This window comes from Misgurnus anguillicaudatus, chromosome 13 (assembly GCF_027580225.2).
Source record: "Misgurnus anguillicaudatus chromosome 13, ASM2758022v2, whole genome shotgun sequence".
Taxonomy (NCBI): Eukaryota; Metazoa; Chordata; class Actinopteri; order Cypriniformes; family Cobitidae; genus Misgurnus; species Misgurnus anguillicaudatus.
In genome coordinates, this window is record NC_073349.2 from 16,624,661 (window position 1) to 16,645,831 (window position 21,171).

Genomic DNA, 21,171 nt, shown 5'->3' on the forward strand with positions numbered 1-21,171 from the left:
CAATCCAATCCAGATCAGTGATTATAACTCGTTTAAACGTTTTTTTTTTAGTTGCCAGCCAGTACCAGCATTTTTATGATTTTCACAAAAGTTTAATGTCTTCCAAAAAATTGCTTCTTTAAATATATGAACATACAATGATAGACCCTCTGCTTACAAAAAAAAACTGTTTCATCCTATCTACTTTTGTTCTCTTTTTATCAACTCTCAAATAGGTTTCTTCAAAAATAAAATGTGGGAATAAATCTGAGATAAATGCATTTTTGTAAAAGACTTTCAGAGCGATTATCAAAACATACACAGAGTTTTTACTGTTTTTTTATACGTCTATGCTTCAATGTTTTATAAGTTGGGTAAAAGCGCATACACAACAAAAGTGTGTGTGTGTGTGTGTGTGTGTGTGATTTATTAATATAGAAATTATTTTAAAAATTATAAAAAAATTAATTAGAAGCCCAATCCAATTTTTATAGTGAATGAATCGTTCTGAGTTTGCAAAAATCTGTTCTGAATCATACTTAAACCTATCCTGCGTCCGAAATTGCCTACTGTGACAGTATGCACTGAATTAGATAGAGTACCTACTCATCGACTGTTAAAACAGTACGTTCTATATACAATAGTATGAATACGGATAGTGTAAAAAAAATTCAGACGTGTACTACATCTGCCATGATACATCATGTTAAACAAGTGCAATTTAACCACAAGGAACAACCGTTTTCCTTATGTACAGTATTTATATTTGAATAGAGCTGCATCAAGGCTTTCCCACATTTATGACAAAGCCTCTCCTTCTTCTTCTTCGTAGGGTGACTTTTCTCTGTGGGGTTAACGGAATTGTAATGTGTCCATTGAATGCACACTTCAAAATCTTGCCGGAAGTAGTAGGTCATCCAGGTACTTTTTGCCTTCTGTTTTTCAAATACTATGAATTTGGACATCATAATGTCCTAACTTATTGCTTTTCGCCTACTATAGAGTATAAGAGGCGATTTTGGACTCAATGCTAGTAATCATGAATTTAATTGATCCAAAGATTCACACCCTAGCATTTATTACAGCTCCATCCATCAATGGGATGAAGTAAAATGACTCCATCTGCACACACTTTGTCACTTCATAAACCAGCTGAGACACCCTGAGCCCGAGATCACAGGGGTTGACAGTGAGGAAATTAAATCTGCAGGAGAGAAAACAGGTCCATTCTTCCCCAGACAATACAGGGACAAACTCACACAAGCTTGTCTTTACTGACACACCTGATTTCAAGCAGTAAGATATGGATGCAGTTTTGGCAGCCACAGATGTGTCTTTAACCCTCCTTGGCAATGCAGGAGGTGAGAAACATGTTAAAGTGCAACTTTAAGGTTACATTTTTTTGTGAGATAAATATATAACCTTGTATGAAAGTACCATATGAAAATTAAATGCGAAAGCAAAAAACATTTACAAAACTCTAAGCTCATAAATTTAGTAAAAAAGCTGAAATTTTCTAAGACCGCTCTCAAAATCCCTGTTTTTTTCAACAACGCGTCATATTACGTAGTCAGAGGCGCTCGTCTGACAGAGGCTCTACATTGGCAGTGCTGCGGTTGTATTCAGCAAAAGCAGTCGCAAATTGATGTGATTCTCCGTAGTTTCAATTTAGCATCGTCATGGTTAATAATTGTGTTAGTGGAGGTTTTTCAAACTCCAGCCTGTCAGGACAATGAGTCCACAGGTTTCTTTTGAAGAATAAAGACCGCGCTATCTTCCGTGTCTGGGTGTGTTTAGCGCAGCACGAGGACGAGAGACGCGACTTCAGTTCACCATGTGCTTCAGAAAAACGCGGTGGTGTAACTTATAGCGTTCACGTTAGATCGGAGGATTATCATCCCGGCAATATGATGGAGTTAAACATTGGATGCCGAAGCAAGAACCACGTGAGGCCTGTGTTTTTGCCGCCGCGAGAAAACATGAATCGATCACGGTCCGTCTGAGATGCAGCTCGAAGATAACGTGAACTATGCACAGTAAGTCTTGTTTTTTTAAACATTTGCTACTACCAAATCATTTAACATAATGGTTTCATTCAAGTTTCTTATAAATATGGAAATCAACTAACTGATAAGCTTAGATTGCAAATAGTATAACCATCAAATCGAGTTACATTTTATTTACTTTGTTTGCATAGCTAATTCGTAATTCGTTTTTTGTCATGTGGTGTGTTCATGTATGTACCTAAGAAGTGACATGCTGTTATACAATTATATAAAGGTGAATCTGTTTTAATTCTAGTTGTCCAGCTACAGATGAAGATGCTTAGTATGATGAATCATCCTCTGTTGTCATGGACGAACCTGGCGATGTGTTATGGAGGAGGAAAAAACAAAAAAGACTCATCTGATGAGAAACCACTGCAAGAATCTCATCCTGTTCACACAAGTAAGACTTATTCATGTCTGTCAAAGTCAAAAGTAATGTTTTTCTTTTTATTCAGGGCTGTTGGCAACTTCATTGTTTGCTAAAGCCAGCTGATGTCTGTTGTACCATAACCTGTATTTTTGGTTTTATATGCTATGGTATAGTAATTTTCTGCTTTTTATATAAATCTCTTAGGTCTGTGCAGCATGCATGTATCAGCATTTTTGGTGACCAGTGACTTCTCTTCTGAGGGACGTGAATTCCAAATGTGTGTTTGTTGTGACGTGTGTGAACCATGTGCATCATGCCTCTTGTCACAATACGTGCCTGCTGCACACGCATTGAAAGGGTTTGTGATGGAGGAAGCACTCATGTTCACAAAATACTCGCAAGACACTAACTTGACACTAAACTGTAATTAGACAGGAGATTAAGTGAGTATCAGGCAAACGTGAGCATATCATTTATCATGGACCCTTTACATGCGTGTGCAGCAGATTTTGACATCACGTGTGATGCACATAAGTTTACATGACGCGCTGAACACATATTTTGAAATGACGAGCCACACACATGACAAGCTCAATGCATGTGACCAGCTTCGCAACGTGCGCCCTCGAAAAAGAAGTCACCGGCCGACACTGACCCAGATCATCAAGATGTTAAAGCTGTTTGGGCTTCAGAGCATCTTGTCAGCACCTTCTTCCACCATGTACACAATTTCTACCATCGTGAAGGCGTGGCAGAATGAGAGATTTGCAGTAAGCGGTTGTTTTTTGTTAAAAGATTGTAAATGTTTGAACAATAGCATTGTATATCGCTTTCAAAAAATAATATAAAGCTGACTCATCATCAAAACCACTTTGACTATACATTTTTTATCAGAACTGTATTACTTTGGTGTACACTGTTAACAGGGACAAATAAATTTAATCTATTTAAATATTCTGTTCTGGAATACTCCAGGTCACCACAGGCTCTACGAGAATGCAGCACTGTCCTGTCTTCCACTACACCTGCTCCCCTCTCCAGATCCATCCAGAGGATCAACAAGGCTGAAGCTGTTGGGATCTATTAATCACATCATTCACAATTTAACACACTTCAACACATTATTATAATACCCTGCACATATGATGGGAAAGATACTGAAAATTTGTTAAATGTTTTTAAATGGGTCAGATTGTATATCTTTTTTCGGTGCTACATAAATAAAACTAAATCGAATTACAAATGCAGATCTACTTGGTATATATCTGATCTAAACTTCATAAACCAGTTTTTATACGGTAAGACAATTTGTGATTATTGTTTATTGATTGTCACAAAATGGGGCTATTCAAACCATTTATAAAGTCCTCCTTCCTCTGGAACCTGTTCTTGAATGGCTGACACATGCAGGTAAGGGCGCCTGCACAGAGACGCCCAGCGGATAACTTGCCTATGCTGTATTTAGTGGTATTGTCTGGAGATGGGAAAACTATTAATATTGTTAATTTGAATATTGACTAGTGCCAGCAAAAATTGTGACTTAGTCATGACCTGGCTATAGGCAACTTGTAATTAAAACAAATTCATTAAGATTGTTTAAAAAGAAATTTATTAAGATTGTTTTAACATTCAAATCTTTAGTTTACTGTTCATTTATACATGGATATTAAATAAATTAGTAATAAATAATCTCTGCCATAAACATACTCATTTCTACTGGCCTGGCCTGTAGCACATATGGGTTCAGACAGCTCACCTCTCCTGCGGTGATGAGCAACATCTGTATCACCTAACGTAAGTGTGGATGGATATTAACATAACTTATAAGCATTAAAAAGACATAAAGTATCAATACTATCTTTGCTATTGCATGATATATGATAATAATCTGTACAATCTTGTGATCTGAGCACAGTATTACGTCTCGCCAGATCACTGATCTCACCCACACATCTGTCCTTTTCTCCTCACATAACACTTTAATTTGTCTCCTCTGACCGTTCTGTTTAATCCTGACCAGTCCCTGCACTCTTGGCTGCATAGCAAACTCATAATTGTATGGCTGTAGTTCGCCATTCGAGTATGAATAAACATTTACTCGTTCCTCAGCGTCCGAAGAACTGTCATTGCGATCCAGCGTGCGCCTCTCGTGATGTCACTTCCGGTTTGGCGGTTTTTAGAGGCGGGTCTAAAATTTTCTTACAAAAATGACCCCAGAAGCCTAATTAGTGCATTTTGAAAAATATATATTTTTTAATCTATTTCCTACAGTATTTTTCTGTACTTTGAGTGAATGGGTGGTTTAACTTTCAAGTTGCTCTTTAATATCCATTAGAATTGAAGTATCAACCTGCTGAACTTATCTAAGGATTCACACAGGGGGGTTCACTAATAAAATAGGGGTGAAGGACTCATTTGTGTTGTTCAACAAGGTGAACAAAGAATTTAAGGAGTTGCTATGGTAATGACTGTTTAACCTTGAACATCCATGCTTTATACACGACACGTCAAAGGAATTTACATTATTTCACAGTATTTAATTGAATAACGTGTTGGACCTCAAGCTCTATCAAACACATCTGCAGGACACTGGCTGTTGAAGAGCAGGACTGGAGATCTGTGCTTTCATTACATAGCATGAAAATCTGACTTTTTTCATAATTGGGTCAACAGTGCTAATATCAACCTAGAAAAAGTGAAAAAGAACAACCCAGTAACTTAGTTTTGGTAAACCATTCTCTGCAACCATGTAAAAATTAGGTCATTCAGATTTTGACGTAGGTAGCATGTAGCAATAATGCCGCCCCTTAAAGCAACACTAAAGAGTTTTTGCTCTTTGCTCCCCCTACAGGTTGGAAGCGTAATTGTCCATTACCACTGTCGTAAATAATTTAGCCTACTGCAGCAACGCTGGCTCTGATTGGATTGTAGGTCTGCCGTAAAGCAAGTTTTTGTAGTTTTCACTCGAACTACAGGACCGCGACCTGGTGGTCTGAGAAGATGGTTTGAAACTTCTTTAGTACGGTTTTGGCCGCTAGAGGGCTGCAAAGCGAATGTGAAAGTGCCGTTCACCCTGTTTCGAGTGGATGAACGACTTAAACTTTTTTGGAAACATTATTTTAAGGTACAAAACTCTTTGGTGTTGCTTTAATTTGCCCTATCCAACCACAGTACCGCCGTTTAGTGCCGAGATAAAGAGAGAGAGAGAAAAACGAACCACCGTCATGGCGATCAGTGTTTCCATTTGATCAGCTCATTTGCATTCAGGACACACCCCAAAATGGCACACTTTTGCTTGCACCTACAAAGTGGCAATATTAACATGTTATAATAAATTTTAATTTAATAAATGAATAAATTAATCTGTGGGGTATTTTGAACTAAAACTTCACGTACACACTCTCAGGACACCAAAGACTTATTTTACATCGTAAAAAAAATCTCATAATATGACCCTTTTAATTAATAGACTGAGACGCCGCAAAATGTTGTGCCATCCTCAAAGTGCTTGGAATAACCCACCAGCAAAGCTAACTTGAAACTGTGTGCAAGTGTACCAAAGACAAAAACAGCTTTGAAGGCACCGAGTAGTCATAACCAACTATAGATTTGATTTTCTTAAAGGGTACATATTTGTACACACGTTTACAAGATATAATATAAGTCTAATGCTGCGTTTACACCAACCGCGGTAGAGGCGTGAAGCGTGAGTGATTTCAATGTTAAGTCAATGTGAAGACGCGTTGACGTGCGTCAGGAGGTCCCGCGGTGCGGAAGAGGCATGCGGCGCGGAAGACGCGTTTCCGCCTCTTTCGCGTGTGAAACTCGCGCGAAAGGCGCGAATTGGGTGTTGTGCGCGGTTCGCGCGAATGGTGCTTTTTGTGCATTTTGCGGTTCACGTGAATTTGCGCCTGACGCCCGAGTTGAAAAATGTGAACTTTAACGGAATTTCGCGCCGCGTTAACCAATCAGGAGCCTGCTTGCTGCTGTGGTGGCAGCCCCGCCCGGAGTCACTCATTCAACCAACGCTTGATATTGTCCGTAAGCAGTCACCTGGAGCTATACGACACAAGTTCTTATTTCTATAGAGGACACAGGAATAAAAAGGACCTCGCTTGGAAGAGTGTCAGTGAGGACATTGGGAAACCTGGTAAGTTATAATACACACTTCACTTTTGAGTCACGTGACGTTTATCGAGCCGCGTTGTTTATTTTCCCCCTATAGTAAGGTTGCCAAATACAAACTGGTAACTCTCTCGATAAATGCACAATCAACATCAGTCATCTTGCAAACAGACAACCGCATAGCACTTGCCCCTCCCACAAGAAGCGGAGTTTGCCTCTGACGTGGTCAAATGCTTGCTTTTTCCGCGCGTCTACTCCGCTCCACATGCGCGAATGCATCCAAATTGTTCAAGCGGCAAACCACGCACGGTAGACGTGATTTTGACACCTGAAATGCGATTGATGTAAACTCAGCATTGGGTGTGCCTAGATTGTGTCTGTGACGTAAGTTTTAATTTTCCGTCAGTCTTAGTACACAATGTAACTACAGAAGAGTCAAGTTTTTAAATAGGAAAAATATCTAAACTCTTTGGTTATTTTTGAGAGTGATGCTAATGGTCTAATAAGATTTAATGGATTATGCTAAGCTATGCTAAAAGTGGTACCGCCAGACCCGGAGATCAGCTGAATGGATTTCAAAACCGTAAAAATCAAATATTTAACTCTAGGTGAGCTGGAAAATTAGCCTATTTTCAAAAAAAGTGGAGTGTCTCTTTAATAAAATTAATCAATGAATTAACAATATTGTTTTGACATTACTTTGCAAAAACTTATTTTGTGTACAGCATTTCCTAAAACTTTTCACAGGTACTTGCAAAGTTTGTTTCCTGAATAAACAATCCTGACACACCACAGGGACCTAAAATATTCAGTGACAGTGCAACCTCAAACAACAGGACGGGGTGTGATGAGCCAGAGCCCGGGAGCAGAACTGAACTGTCAGTAAACTAAACAACTATAAAGAATCATCTCAAGAATGTACAAACAGTCCACACAGTTGCCCTCCAGTTATGCCTTTAGATGCCTCTTAAAGCTAAGGTCATTTACATAATATATTTACACTGTATGTGATGCACCATGTTTGGTCTGGAAATTCAAAGGACCGTCATGCCCTGTGTGTCTTTAGAAATACAAAAGGCAACCGCTTGAGCAAGTTCTTAAACAGAGACAAAGGGGGAGCAGATGGACCACTTCTAAAAAATTCAATAAAAGAAACTGTATCATTCAATATGGGGCTGAATTAATGCATGCCCCTAATGTAAGTTAAAGGTGCAATGTGTGACTTTTCGAAGGATCTCTTGACAGAAATGCAATATTATATAACTATATTGTCAGTGGTGTATAAAGACCCTACAAAATGACCTGTATTGTTTTTATTACCTTAGAATGAGTTGTTTTTATCTACATACACCACGGGTCCCCTTATATGGAAGTCGCCATTTTGCACCGCCATGTTTCTACAGAAGCCCTTAATGGACAAACTGTTCTATAGATCGCGCTTTGTCACTTTGTTGTCTCAGACAATGATGTGTTTGTCCTGTGGCAGCTACCGTAGCATTTCGAAAGAGAGGGGTCTCACTTCTCACTTTATGCATTTTACAAATGCATTTGTGTACAAATTTTTCCATTGAATTGAATGTAACAATTTACATAAGCATGTTTTCAGATTAGACTTAGACACAAGCTCATTCTCGTTGCATGTTTGATAAGGCCATGGCTGTTTATTGTTTTTATTTTCTAGAACGCACTTCGATCCTAGCTGGACAATCCTGAAAAATAATTTTTTTAGCATTATCTGAGGTAAAAAGACAAATTTAGGATAACGCTGATACAACAGTATTTCCATTATTAAGTGAACCATCCCTTTAAAACTGACCTTCTTACACAACACCGGTAACAGCTGTACCTTGTTTTAATAATACTAACCAACATCTTGTGTTCATCATCCAACAAGTTCATTAATTCCCACCAATGTGTGAAGAAATTCTCTTAGACTTTCATCACCACGGCTGAGCTCAACAGAAGGCTCAGATTAATCTCGAATTCTTACGAGACGGCCGGGATTACCCAGCAGGACAGGACAGAGCCTGGGAAGCACTAATACAAGAATGTTGTCTCTTTACTCTTTGAGACACAGCATGGGCAAGCCGTACCAAAGCAAGCAGTGTAAACCGAAAGCCGATATGCCAAAACACATGCTTGAGAGGTCTGAGCACAAACCAAAAAAATAAATAAAGCTCTAGAGAAGTCATTAACGGGATATTTTGTGCTTCATTATCGCCCGTGTCTGGAATCTGAATAATTACAGGCCACAGCCAGACAAAGCTGATGGACATTTAAAGTACAGTCCAGTCAGAAGAAAACATCTCCTCAAAATACTGACAGACTCATTTAAATAACAAAACCTGGTCCTTTTAATTGTGCCTATGGAAATGAAGTCCTTGTCACAACATGAATCCCCTCCATATCTATGTTGGATATATTTAAATAGAGCCATATTAAGTTTTATGAAAGAGAAATGAGCAAATAAGACAAAAACAAGTGTGTTATAATAATAATAACAGGAAGAGAAAAAAGGACAACAATCATGTAAATAATAAAAAATAAGCATAATTTTTGCTACAAGCACCTGATACACAAAAAATGGTGGGTTGTTTTTAATCCATGGCTGGGTAAAATATTGACAAACACTGGGTTTAATTTAACCTATGCTGGGTTGTTTCAACCAATGGTTGGGTTAAATATGTGACCATAGACCACAAAACCATAATGGTCATAATGTTTTTTTTATTACAATTTATCACCTGAAAGCTAAATAAATAAGCTTTTCATTGATGTGGTTTGTTAGGATAGGAGATGCAATTATCTGAGAGGGCAAAAATATATAAATATTGAGGAAATCTCCTTTAAAAGTTGTCCAAATGAAGTCATAAGCAGAGCATATTACTACAGGGAGTGCAGAATTATTAGGCAAGTTGTATTTTTGAGGATTACTTTTGTTATTGTACAACTACAGTGCTCTTGGTCAATTCAAAATGTTAACAAACCCTCAAACTTGAACATTTAAGTAGTAAAAGTGAAATTTTGGCTTTATTAAGAGAATATTTCTATGTACATCATTATTAGGCAACTATTAGTGTGCAGAATTATTAGGCAACTAAATGAAAAACAAAGATTTTGCCATCTCACGTGTTTTTTTTTTAGCCTGTTAGGGTGAGAATAATAAACAAACTCTACATTTACAAAAAAAATTAATAAAACAATAAAAAATAAAAAGGGTATGTGGACTCAGTGACCGGTGTAGCCACCCTTCTTTTCGATGGCGGTCGCGGGCCTTCCATTCGCGGATTCGGTCAGTTTCTTGATCTGGTCTGAACCAGCATTTTGTGCAGACGCAACCACAGCCTCCCAGACACTGTTCAGAGAGGTGTACGCTTTACCTTCACTGTAAATGTCCTGCTTAAGAAGGGATCAAAAGGTCTCAATAGGGTTTAAGTCAGGTGAAGAAGGGGCCATGGCATTAGTTTTTCATCTCTAAGGCCTTTACTGGCCAGCCATGCAGTGGAGTACTTGTGATGTATGTGATGGAGTGTTGTCTTACAAAATAATCAGTCTTCTTGAAAGATACAAACTTTTTCCTGTACCACTGCTTGAAGAAAGTGTCTTCTACATTACAGGCAGGCAGGCACAGACAGGTATTATTAAACATGAGCTTGTTGGACCTTTTTGGGTTGAAAATGGAAATAAAAAACAACTCTCAGACCTACTGCCAATTTTTAGAAGACACTTTCTTCAAGCAGCGGCACAGCAAAAAGTCTGCATCCCTCAAGAAGACTGATTATCCTGCAAGACAACCCTCCATCACATACATCACAAGTACTCCACTGCATGGCTGGCCAGTAAAGGCCTTAAAGGTGAAAAACTAATGCCATGGCCCCTTCTTCACCTGACTTAAACCCTATTGAGACCTTTTGATCCCTTCTTAAGCAGGACATTTACAGTGAAGGTAAACCGTACACCTCTCTGAACAGTGTCTGGGAGGCTGTGGTTGTGGCTGCACAAAATGTTGGTTCAGACCAGATCAAGAAACTGACTGAATCCGTGAATGGAAGGCTTGTGACTGTTATCGAAAAGAAGGGTGGCTATATTGGTCACTGAGTCTATATATTTTTTTATTTTTTATTGGTTTATTAATTTTTTTTGTAAATGTAGAGTTTGTTTATTATTCTCACTTTAACAGTTGAAAAAAAAAACAAGTGAGATGGTAAAATCTTTGTATTTCATTTAGTTGCCTAATAATTCTGCACACTGATAGTTGCCTAATAATGATGTACATAGAAATATTCTCTTAAGAAAGCCAAAATTTCACTTTTACTACTTAAATGTTCAGGTTTGAGGGTTTGTTAACATTTTGAATTGACCAAGAGCACTGTAGTTGTACAATAACAAAAGTAATCCTCAAAAATACAACTTGCCTAATAATTCTGCACTCCCTGTAATGATAATTAAATTTTTTATATTTTCCAGTAGAACATTTACAAAATATCTCCATGGAACATAATCTTTTATTTAATATCCTAATTATTTTGTCAATTAAAAAAAATATAATTTTGACCCACACAATGAATTGTTTGCTATTGCTACAAATATATCCATATGACTTATTACTGATTTTGTGGTCCAGGGTCACATATTAATTTTTTAAGGTAATTTAAGGTGGCAGTAAGGGTCACGAAATCCAGATTTAAAAGGTGTCCAGCATCAAAATTTTTAAAAATACCTCGAACACGATTTTTTTTAAGATCATAAGATTAAGGTCTGAACTTACTATAACCATATACAACAATATTTCCTATAGAATTATTTAAATTTTTTTAGATAATCATTATCAAAAATTATCATTACCGCAACATGCTATTACATTAAATATAAGCATTTACAAACTCATGTTTCAGTAATGAGAACTTAAAAGTTGTCTAGGTACTATGACAAACAAAATTGTAACTTTTATCTGAAAATAAAAAATAAAAACTTCTATTAATCGTTTTTTTTTACGTGGTCGATTCATAATCAATTCTCAAAGATCAGAATAAAAAAAAATTCTTTCAGATTTATTTTCGTAAACATTGAACGTAAGATTAACGTTAATCTAATTACTAGTCTTCTTCACTAGATGTCACCCTCTTTTTGGCCTTGTCCGAAGTTACCAAGGAGCGAGAGGTGAGCCTGTCATTCATTCATTCAGTGCTTAAAATGGCGGTTTCAGGTGCTTCATCGACGTTGATGGCACCTTCACATAAAAAGTCAAAGTTATGAAAGCATTTTAGATTTCGCAAGCAAGACAACGACGATAGTGTTGTGGCTTTTAATTTCTTTTAAATTCACTTGTAAACTGCTGTTCACTGTTCTTTTTTATTAATATAGTATTTGTATTAAATCTATACTCATTCAGTTGAATCGAGAATCGAGTATAAAAACCGACCCGAGAACCAGAATCGAAAATTGAATCAAGAACCGAAATCAAATCGTTTTGATAGCTTGCAAATCAAAATCAAATCGATCTGGAACAGCCCTAATCTTGAGTGTCACAGTCAATTATGTCCCTTCCAACTATTTTTTTAAAATGTTAGTTCATTGAGGGCTTAAACAATGATTGAAAATTGTTGCGGAGGATGAGATAATTGGTCTTGGACACATTTATATTCCTTATTATTGTCACTACATTTACCAATGATCAGCAAATACCACATGTTTCTTTACTGTAAATGTTTATAGTATAACATGCACTGAAGCTTTTTATTTTTTAGATTTTCTAATTATAAATATTTCCATGTCAAAGAACCCAAATCCAGTCATGGACACGTTGCGGTAATGAAAATTTTTTCCCACTTAAATGTGGAAAAAACAACAAATTTGTTTTTTATGATGTCATTTGAAATCATGTGCAAAATAGTACATGAATAGATGTTTAGTATGCTTATTATTTTGATAGCATTTATTTTTATTATCAAAATGTTTCATGACACCTCGCAAGTCTAATTTTGCGAGAATCACCTAGTTGGGTTTATATATTTTACCCAACCTTGTATTAAAATCAACTCAGCAGTTTTGTTAGATTTATGTATTTGTTTACATTTACATTTGATCTATTTAACTTAATCACCAAAAAATGCATCACCCCTAGTTTACCTGCATTTCCCATCAGAGAGGTTTTGTTTGATTCATTCTGAATATTTGGTGTTAATATTTGAGCACTTGCATACGCCTCTGTCTCTCTTTGCTCTGCGGGGAGCGTTTTTCTGCTGTCTGCCTCCATTGTGCCGTGACTGACAATCGAAATGTATTCATTTCATTTAGAGCTGTAAATATTAATGGTGTCAACCCCATCTGCTAACCTCCACCTGAAACAAAGACCCCCGTGTTCACAGAACAAGCTTGTATATGTGACGTTATGACACACGGACCTAAGCTGACTGTGCAGTGTCAACATCATGCATCTATGATGTTTTGTGTTCCTTTTGTGAGGCTGTCAAGCGTATCTGAATGTGTCACTCAGCAACACTGTTGGGGAGAGAGCCAGCAGAAGACGCATAGCGGTAGCCAACAATGAAGCCGATCTCACAGTAACGGTAACGGACGGAGCCGGTGATCAATGATGAGCAATTCAGACGTGGCAAATTAAGCTGTGATCTTAGTATAGACTGTAATAAACTGCATGCAAATTATTTAAAGGGCTTGATAAAGAAGTATTATTGTACTTGTATGGGAAATGAGGACGAAATGGGTAATTGTAGCCATTTAAGCATACTTGTAACTCACTCATTGCGCGAGAGAGACTCTATTCTCTGAATGATTCTGCCGTTTAACAAAACCTGCTTATTGCTTTAGGGAAAAATCACAGTGCTTTTCCAAAAATATACAGTTGATGGTACCCATTGACTTCCATAGTATTTGTTTTTCCTAAGTCAATGAGTACCATCCACTGTGTTTTTTTATTTATTAAAATATCTTCTATGGTGTTCAATAGAATAAATAAATTATTGCCGTTGTTACAGTTGCTATGGAAATGTGTAATCCCCTGTCCGAGGATGTGGACAACAAGGTTTACTAATCCCAAGTTTACTACTCGTAAATACGATTTTATCCATTTATGTGATCGGAACTCGTAATTACGATATTTACCACTCCATTTCTAAGCAGCATAATATTAAAATGCATTTAATGCAAAGCTTTATTTAAACAAGTTCCCAGAGTAATAAATCAATTCAGTGGCTGCCTACTAAACCTCTTAATTGTTTGCCACTAGTCAATAATGCTAATCATGTCCTTTACACAAAAGAAAGAAGAAACCAAACACATTAATCAGAGTAGTCAGCTTCCCCTTAGGGTAAGCATCAAAAGCCAGACTAGATAATAGAAATTGATAAAATGCTTAAAAGCAAAAAAGAAAGATACTGTTAGAGTTTAAGTGCTTTTTGTAGAGGTGAGAAAATGAAGAAACATCAGTACCCCATGCAGCAATTATGTTTTTGAAGAAAGCCTTAGTGGAAAGGTGAGTCAAAGCTAAAACATTGTGTTTAAATGTGTTTTTGGTAATAGCATACTCCATTTAAGTGTTGGGCTCAACAGTGTGGTACTGCTTACATAAGGCTTCCTACTTGGGCCAAAGTAAACACTAAGGAGCTATAGTAATAGAAAAAGCCATATTATTTTAAAATCAAGATGTATACATGTATAAGTGTATGGTTGTGCTTACAATATTTGTGCAATTTGAGTAGAAATGTAAAATGCTGTGAATAGAAACTCAATAAAATAGTATTAATGGGTAAACCAAACAAATTTGTTTATGCTGTACCTCATAATATCTTGTCTGACTGCCTGAATAACAGAGGTGGTAAAACAGATGCACACAATAAAATGCACACAATAGTGTGACAATTGCATTTCAGTCCTTGCTCAGGCAGATAGAACAGATAACATCCCTTAAAGGAATATTCCATTTTCTTAAAAGCAAAATCCAGATAATTTACTCACACCATGTCATCCAAAATGTTGATGTCTTTCTTTGTTCAGTCTAGAAGAAATTATGTTTTTTGAGGAAAACATTGCAGGATTTTTCTCATTTTAATGGACTTTAATAGAGCCCAACACTTAATACTTAACTCAACACTTAACAGTTTTTTTCAACTGAGTTTTTAAAGGACTATAAACGATCCCAAACGAGGCATAAGGGTCTTATCTAGCGAAACGATTGTCATTTTTGACAAGAAAAATAAAAAATATGCACTTTTAAACCACAAGTTCTCGTCTAGATCCGGTTGTGATGCGTCAGCGATACCCCACACAATACGTCATGACGTCAAGAGGTCACAGAGGACGAACGCGAAACTCCGCCCCAGTGTTTACAAGTGTTGAGAAAGAGGACCTTTCCTACGTTGTTGTCAACTGATACTAATTAATGTCTTTGTGTCAGTTTATTGTTTAAAATGGTCCGCAAATGTGTGTTTTATATATGTAACACGTGACCTCCCTACGTCACTACGCATTTACGTTAGGTCGCGCTGGACCTAAACGAAAAGTTGCGGTTTAAAAGAGCATATTTTTTATTTTTCCTGTCAAAAATGAAAATCGTTTTGCCAGACAAGACCCCCATGCCCCGCCCGGGATCGTTTATAGTCCCTTGAAACTCCGTTTAAAAAAAACTGTTACGTGTTAAGTATTAAATGTTGGGCTCTATTAAAGTCCATTAAAATTAGAAAAATCCTGCAATGTTTTCCTCAAAAAACATATTTTCTTCTGGACTGAACAAAGAAAGAAATCAACATTTTGGATGACATGGTGGTGAGTAAATTATCTGGATTTTCTTTTAAGAAAATGGAATATTCCTTTAAGGACATCAGAAGATACAAGGACAGTTTTGCTTTGTAACTTTTTCAGAAATTCAGATCCATTACAAAGGAAATTAGTTTTTTTTCTGTTGTTTCCTGTTCTTTGTCAAATCAACTGTGTGAAATAAAGAAATAATTTGCATTTCGCACAACATTATTTAATATACAAATGTATGCATTTAAGATGCCTTCATCCAAAGCGAGCTATCACTTAATCATTCATCAGCACATGTATTTTGATTATGTATATATTAGGGCTGTCAATAGTTTAAAATATTTAATCTAGATTAAATGGCATGATTGTCATGAGTTAACTCGCGATTGTCATGAGTTAACTCTCTGAAACCAAAATGTCAGACGCACAAGTGGATAGACGCGCATCCTTTGTGTATAAGTGAAGGATCTATGATACACCTCTTAGAAAATATACAAATAAAGATCATTTGAGATGTTCAGCGACCATTAAAAGCAATGGATCAACGAGAGCACAGGTCACATTTACTGTCTTAGACTGCGTCTCAATTTATTCAACTTAATTCTACGTGGCATTGATTCAACAAGGTGCTGAAAGCATTCTTTAGAAATGTTGGCCCATATTGATAGGATAGCATCTTGCAGTTGATGGAGATTTGTGGGATGCACATCCAGGGCACGAAGCTCCCGTTTCACCACATCCCAAAGATGCTCTATTGGGTTCAGATCTGGTGACAGTGGGGGTCATTTTAGTACAGTGAACTCATTGTCATGTTCAAGAAACCAATTTGAAATGATTCAAGCTTTGTGACATGGTGCATTATCCTGCTGGAAGTAGCCATCAGAGGATGGGTACATGGTGGTCATAAAGGGATGGACATGGTCAGAAACAATGCGCAGGTAGGTCGTGGCATTTAAACGATGCCCAATTGGCACTGAGTGCCAAGAAAACATCCCCCACACCATTACACCACCACCACCAGCCTGCACAGTGGTAACAGGCATGATGGATCCATGTTCCCATTCTGTTTAATCATCAGACAAGGCAACATTTTCCAGTCTTCAACTGTCCACTTTTGGTGAGCTTGTGCAAATTGTAGCTTTTTCTATTTGTGTTTGAGATGAGTGGTACCCGGTGGGGTCTTTTGCTGTTGTAGCCCATCCGCCTCAAGGTTGTGCGTGTTGTGGCTTTACAAATGCTTTGCTGCATACCTCGGTTGTAACGAGTAGATATTTCAGTCAAAGTTGCTCTTCTATCATCTTGAATCAGTCGGCCCATTCTCCTCTGACTTCTAGCATCAACAAGGCATTTTCGCCCACAGGACTGCCACATACTGGATGTTTTTCCCTTTTCACACCGTTCTTTGTAAACCCTAGAAATGGTTGTGCGTGAAAATCCCAGTAATTGAGCAGATTGTGAAATACTCAGACCGGCCTGTCTGGCACCAACAACCATGCAAGGCTAAAAATTGCTTAAATCACCTTTCTTTCCCATTCTGACATTCAGTTTGGAGTTCAGGAGATGTCTTGACTAGGACCACACCCCTAAATGCATTGAAACAACTGCAATGTGATTGGTTGATTAGATAATTGCATTAATGAGAAATTGAGCAGGTGTTCCTAATAATCCTTTAGATGAGAGTGTGTGTGTGTGTGTATATATATATATATACACACACACACACACACACAGTGGGGGCCGGTGACTTCTCTTTCGAGGGGCGTGAATTAAAATTATGTGTTCAGCGTGTCATGTGTGTTGCTCGTCATTTCAAAATATGTTTTTGTTGCGTCAGGTGAACCATGTGCATCGTGTCTTGTTAAAATATGTGCCTGTTGCCAAGCGTCAAAAGGGTTTATGATAAAAGAGACACCTGCGTTCACAAAATACTTTCAAGACATTAACTTAACACTAAAGTCTGATTACACTAGAGATTAAGCGACTATCTGGCAAATGCAATCATAAACCCCTTCGAAGCGTCTGCAGCAGTATTTTGACATCATGTGTGATGCACATAGGTTCACATGACGCGCCACACATATTTTGAAATGATGGGCAACATACACATTGTGCGGGCTTCGCAACGTGCTCCCTTGAAAAAAATTAATTCACCGGCCGCCACTGTATAAGTCCATTAGGGGGCGCTGTGATGCCTATGGCTGCCACATTCAGGTTGTATACAGGTCCAAAAGGGACTCAACTTTGAATGTGATCCACAGTTGTGATCATAAATTAAAATATAATGTATGTAGATTAAAACGGCTTATTCTAAGGTAATAAAAACAATACAGTTCATTGTGTAAAGTCTTTATACACCACTGATAATATAGTTATGTATGTTATATTGCATTTCTGTCAAGAGATACTTCTAAAAGTTACACAATGCACCTTTAATTCAATCGTTAAATACATAATTTTTTTTTCTGCTTGTTCTTGAAATAATTACTTCAACATTTCTAGTGGTTAAAAAGGAAAAAGTGTAATTGTCATACACTTTTATTATCATGACTAACCATGGGTAGATCAGACAGTATAATTTTCTTGTCAATGTACATTTCTTCATAATAATAATCCTTCCTAAATGTCAACACCCGCAGGCTGTGTAAATTACATAAATTCATTTCAGTAAAGTCAGTGACTTTGATGATGTAACCTCACTCACTTCACATCTTGCTACTAGTTAAAAAGACGAATAAAAGCTTCTCTATATGAATAGCAGCTCATTCAATCAGATTGCCATTGGCCGATATTGGGGTTTCACAGCTGCACAACAGAGACCTCACATGCCCAATTTATTTCTGCACCCTGCACAGACCTTTTGTCAGTCATTTAAGCAGGTGTGCCAGTGTTTGAGCACAGTTGATGATGGGCAGCCCAATTTCATGGACCATTTATGTCCCCATGTAGGTCAATTAGCAGCAGTTTGGCATGTTGGAGGCCTTTGGCTTTCCAAATTACATCTGCGCCACCTATTCTTACACGTAAAAATAATCATAAAATGTTACTTCAGTCCTTTTAGCAGACACAAAAGAAAACAAAAAGCCCATACAGTTGCCTGGCCAGTGAAGCACTTTTTTCCATAGTGATTTGTTAGTACAGAAGCTCTGACAGTCCTTATTTCCTTGACACTGCCTGGCCGTTGGCGTGTGATGGATGAGCGCTGGACTCCTGAAGGGCTTTTGATCAATGAGACCCACATCAATGACAACAGGACACCTGCTTCCCATCACAAAGATAAGGGCTGGGCAACTCTGGTGTGGACATCCCGCTCTGAGCACTGATTAACCCTGTGCTTTACTGGAACCTCATCTTTTATCACACCGTCTCTTAAAAAGACTGTGAACTGATTTTTGGACACAAGCTGTATTGTATTGACTTATATACTGCAACAGTACGTTTAGTTATCGATGTGCATTTATCTCCTTGTGCTCTTTCATCCTTGTTAACATTTTGATCGTAATGCAAAAAGCAACACAATCGGACAACAAAAAAATTTAGGCTTGCCCTTATTGCAAGCTTAACATCTTTAGACACAAAGGTCACCTCAAAAAGAGTTTGCTTCAATGTGCACTCCAGGTCTATGCAGATCAAGCTTATAAACCGCACTGAATTATAGCAAAGTCTTGAAACGTACACTTTAATATTACCTTAACAGTATATATTTTTGAAACAGATCAAATGCATGCGTCAAGCCTTGAAATACTGTGATTTTCAAGATGAGAATGATGAAATACTGTATCAGACCAGGATCAAGTTTTGATCTATGAAAGTTTTTTATGGCAAAAAGAAAGATCAGAGCTGAGGCAATTCTGGCCTGGTAAGACAATCAATAACAATCATCATCACATGTGTAACCACCCAACCGGAGTCTTTGGTCCCTATAATGAAACTCAATCATTGTGCTGTGTAAAGCGTCTGGGACATCACCCCAAAAGATGCACGCTACTTTCCATCTTACAAAAACACAATAACTGAAGAAAAAACTTGAATGTCTTATTATCATCTAGGCATGGGCAGGTATAAGATTCTGGCGGTATGATAACCTTTAGCAAACTTTACTTTACTTCCAGTTTCAGTTTTTTACTGGTCTGACTAGTTGCTAAACTGAACTCTTGAACAAATACCTCGTCGAAAATAACATATGTTTTGGTTTCCTAGGTAATCTACGTGTTGGTTATTTTGCTTGTTATATAAGTACACTACGTTTGAAGTACTTTGTTGTATTTATTCTTAGCGGAGTTTACCGGAAGTTACGTGTTGACCACGGACGCCACTTTGCTTTCTCAAGCAATGTTACTGTGTGTTTTTAAGTAAAAATTGATGTGTCAACTAATATTTTTAAGAAAAAATTAACTCAGAGATTCAACTTTGGGTGAAAAGCTTCGCTCGTCAATGTCAGTTCTCACACGGCCGTCCAATCACAGTGGAGGAGGGGTGGGACAACTATCACAACAACCAACCGTCTCACAGCTCAAGTATTACAGCTAAAAAGCGCTCGGCTGAAAAAACACCGGGCAATCGGTCCTCCAGGCTAAAAAGTTTTGGTGTGCACAACCCAAATGTATGCCCCCATTTTGTTAAAGGTTGAACGCCCTGTGTTATGAACACTTGACAATGGCATGTAAAACTAGTCTTGCATATTTAGTTCACTCCAAAATGGGCCAGTATTGTCACTTAAGTTCTGCTGGTTGACTTCTCATTGTAAGGATCATTATGAAATGAATTTTATTAATTAACATTTAGAATTTAGAAGTAGGTATACCCCATGCCATCTAATAAAAAAGTGTGTATACTCTGTATACCTGCGTATACCCTGCACTACACCACAGCTAGTTTTTGTGTTTCATTACAAGAACCAATGAGATTTTACTTTATCAACGAGCCACCATATTTCATTCCTTTAACCTTATTTGTATTACCTTTTACATTTTTCCTGTAAATTATTTTGTGTTTTTATGAACTTTAACAGGCTGCTTAAAGGAAAACACCACCGTTTTTCAATATATTTTACTATGTTCTTGCCTCAAATTAATACATACCTATCTTTTCTCAATGCGTGCACTTAATCTTTGTACAGCACATCGTGAATATGTTAGCATTTAGCCTAGCCCACGTTTTATTTTGTGCCGCCATACTTACTCGTGTAACTACTCATGTAACAGTCTTTATATAGGGAAAACATGGAAGTGTTTGGTGGCTTCTAAATTCATCCCTGTTTGGATCCTAAGGAATGAATGGGGCTAGGCTAAATGCTAACACATTCATGATGCGCTGTACAAAGATTAACTTCGCACATTGATTAAAAAATAGGTATGTATTAATTAGTCCAAGTTGAGGTAAGAACAAAGTAAAATATTGAAAACTGTGGTGTTTTCCTTTAAGAGCAGGTTAACTGTGACAACTTTCCCCCACGTATGTGTGTTATTTTTTTCCTATTCGTACATACTGATCTAGTTTTTGTATGATTGGACTGAAGTCCCTTTCTATTCATCGCAGTGGTTGAGCAAACTGAAATATGTCCCGTGTCACAGGAACAAATAAGGTTGCTGATAAGCACCCTGCAGCAGTGGCTGCTGAGATTGGATTAAAGAGCTGCCTGTAGCTCAGTCAGATATGGCGACAGACTCCAGTATTCTCCTTTACTGCCATACTGAATCACACAGTCCATCATAGGACCTCCCAAACCACACATGCACAGTGCAATCTCACTGCCTTATTTCATTACGTCAGAGACGAATAAAACTCCCTGTTGGGGTGAATATGTCATACTGTATGCCTTATATTCTGTAATCATTTCTTAGGCTGTGACACTGAAGTATTTTATCTACTGTAGAAACAGACATACTC

The 21,171-nt window shown here is 37.5% G+C and overlaps 1 protein-coding gene and 1 long non-coding RNA gene across 3 annotated transcripts in view; one reads left to right on the plus strand and one right to left on the minus strand.

Moving 5' to 3' along the window:
- The window catches only part of ephb2a (eph receptor B2a), a 73,563-nt gene that overhangs the window by 30,432 nt on the left and 21,960 nt on the right, over positions 1–21,171 (minus strand). The window lies entirely within an intron of this gene.
- On the plus strand, positions 1,376–3,947 carry LOC129423392 (uncharacterized). Its single transcript, XR_012372904.1, has 4 exons — positions 1,376–2,015; positions 2,281–2,427; positions 2,602–3,167; positions 3,373–3,947. It is a non-coding gene; the product is annotated as an uncharacterized lncRNA (long non-coding RNA).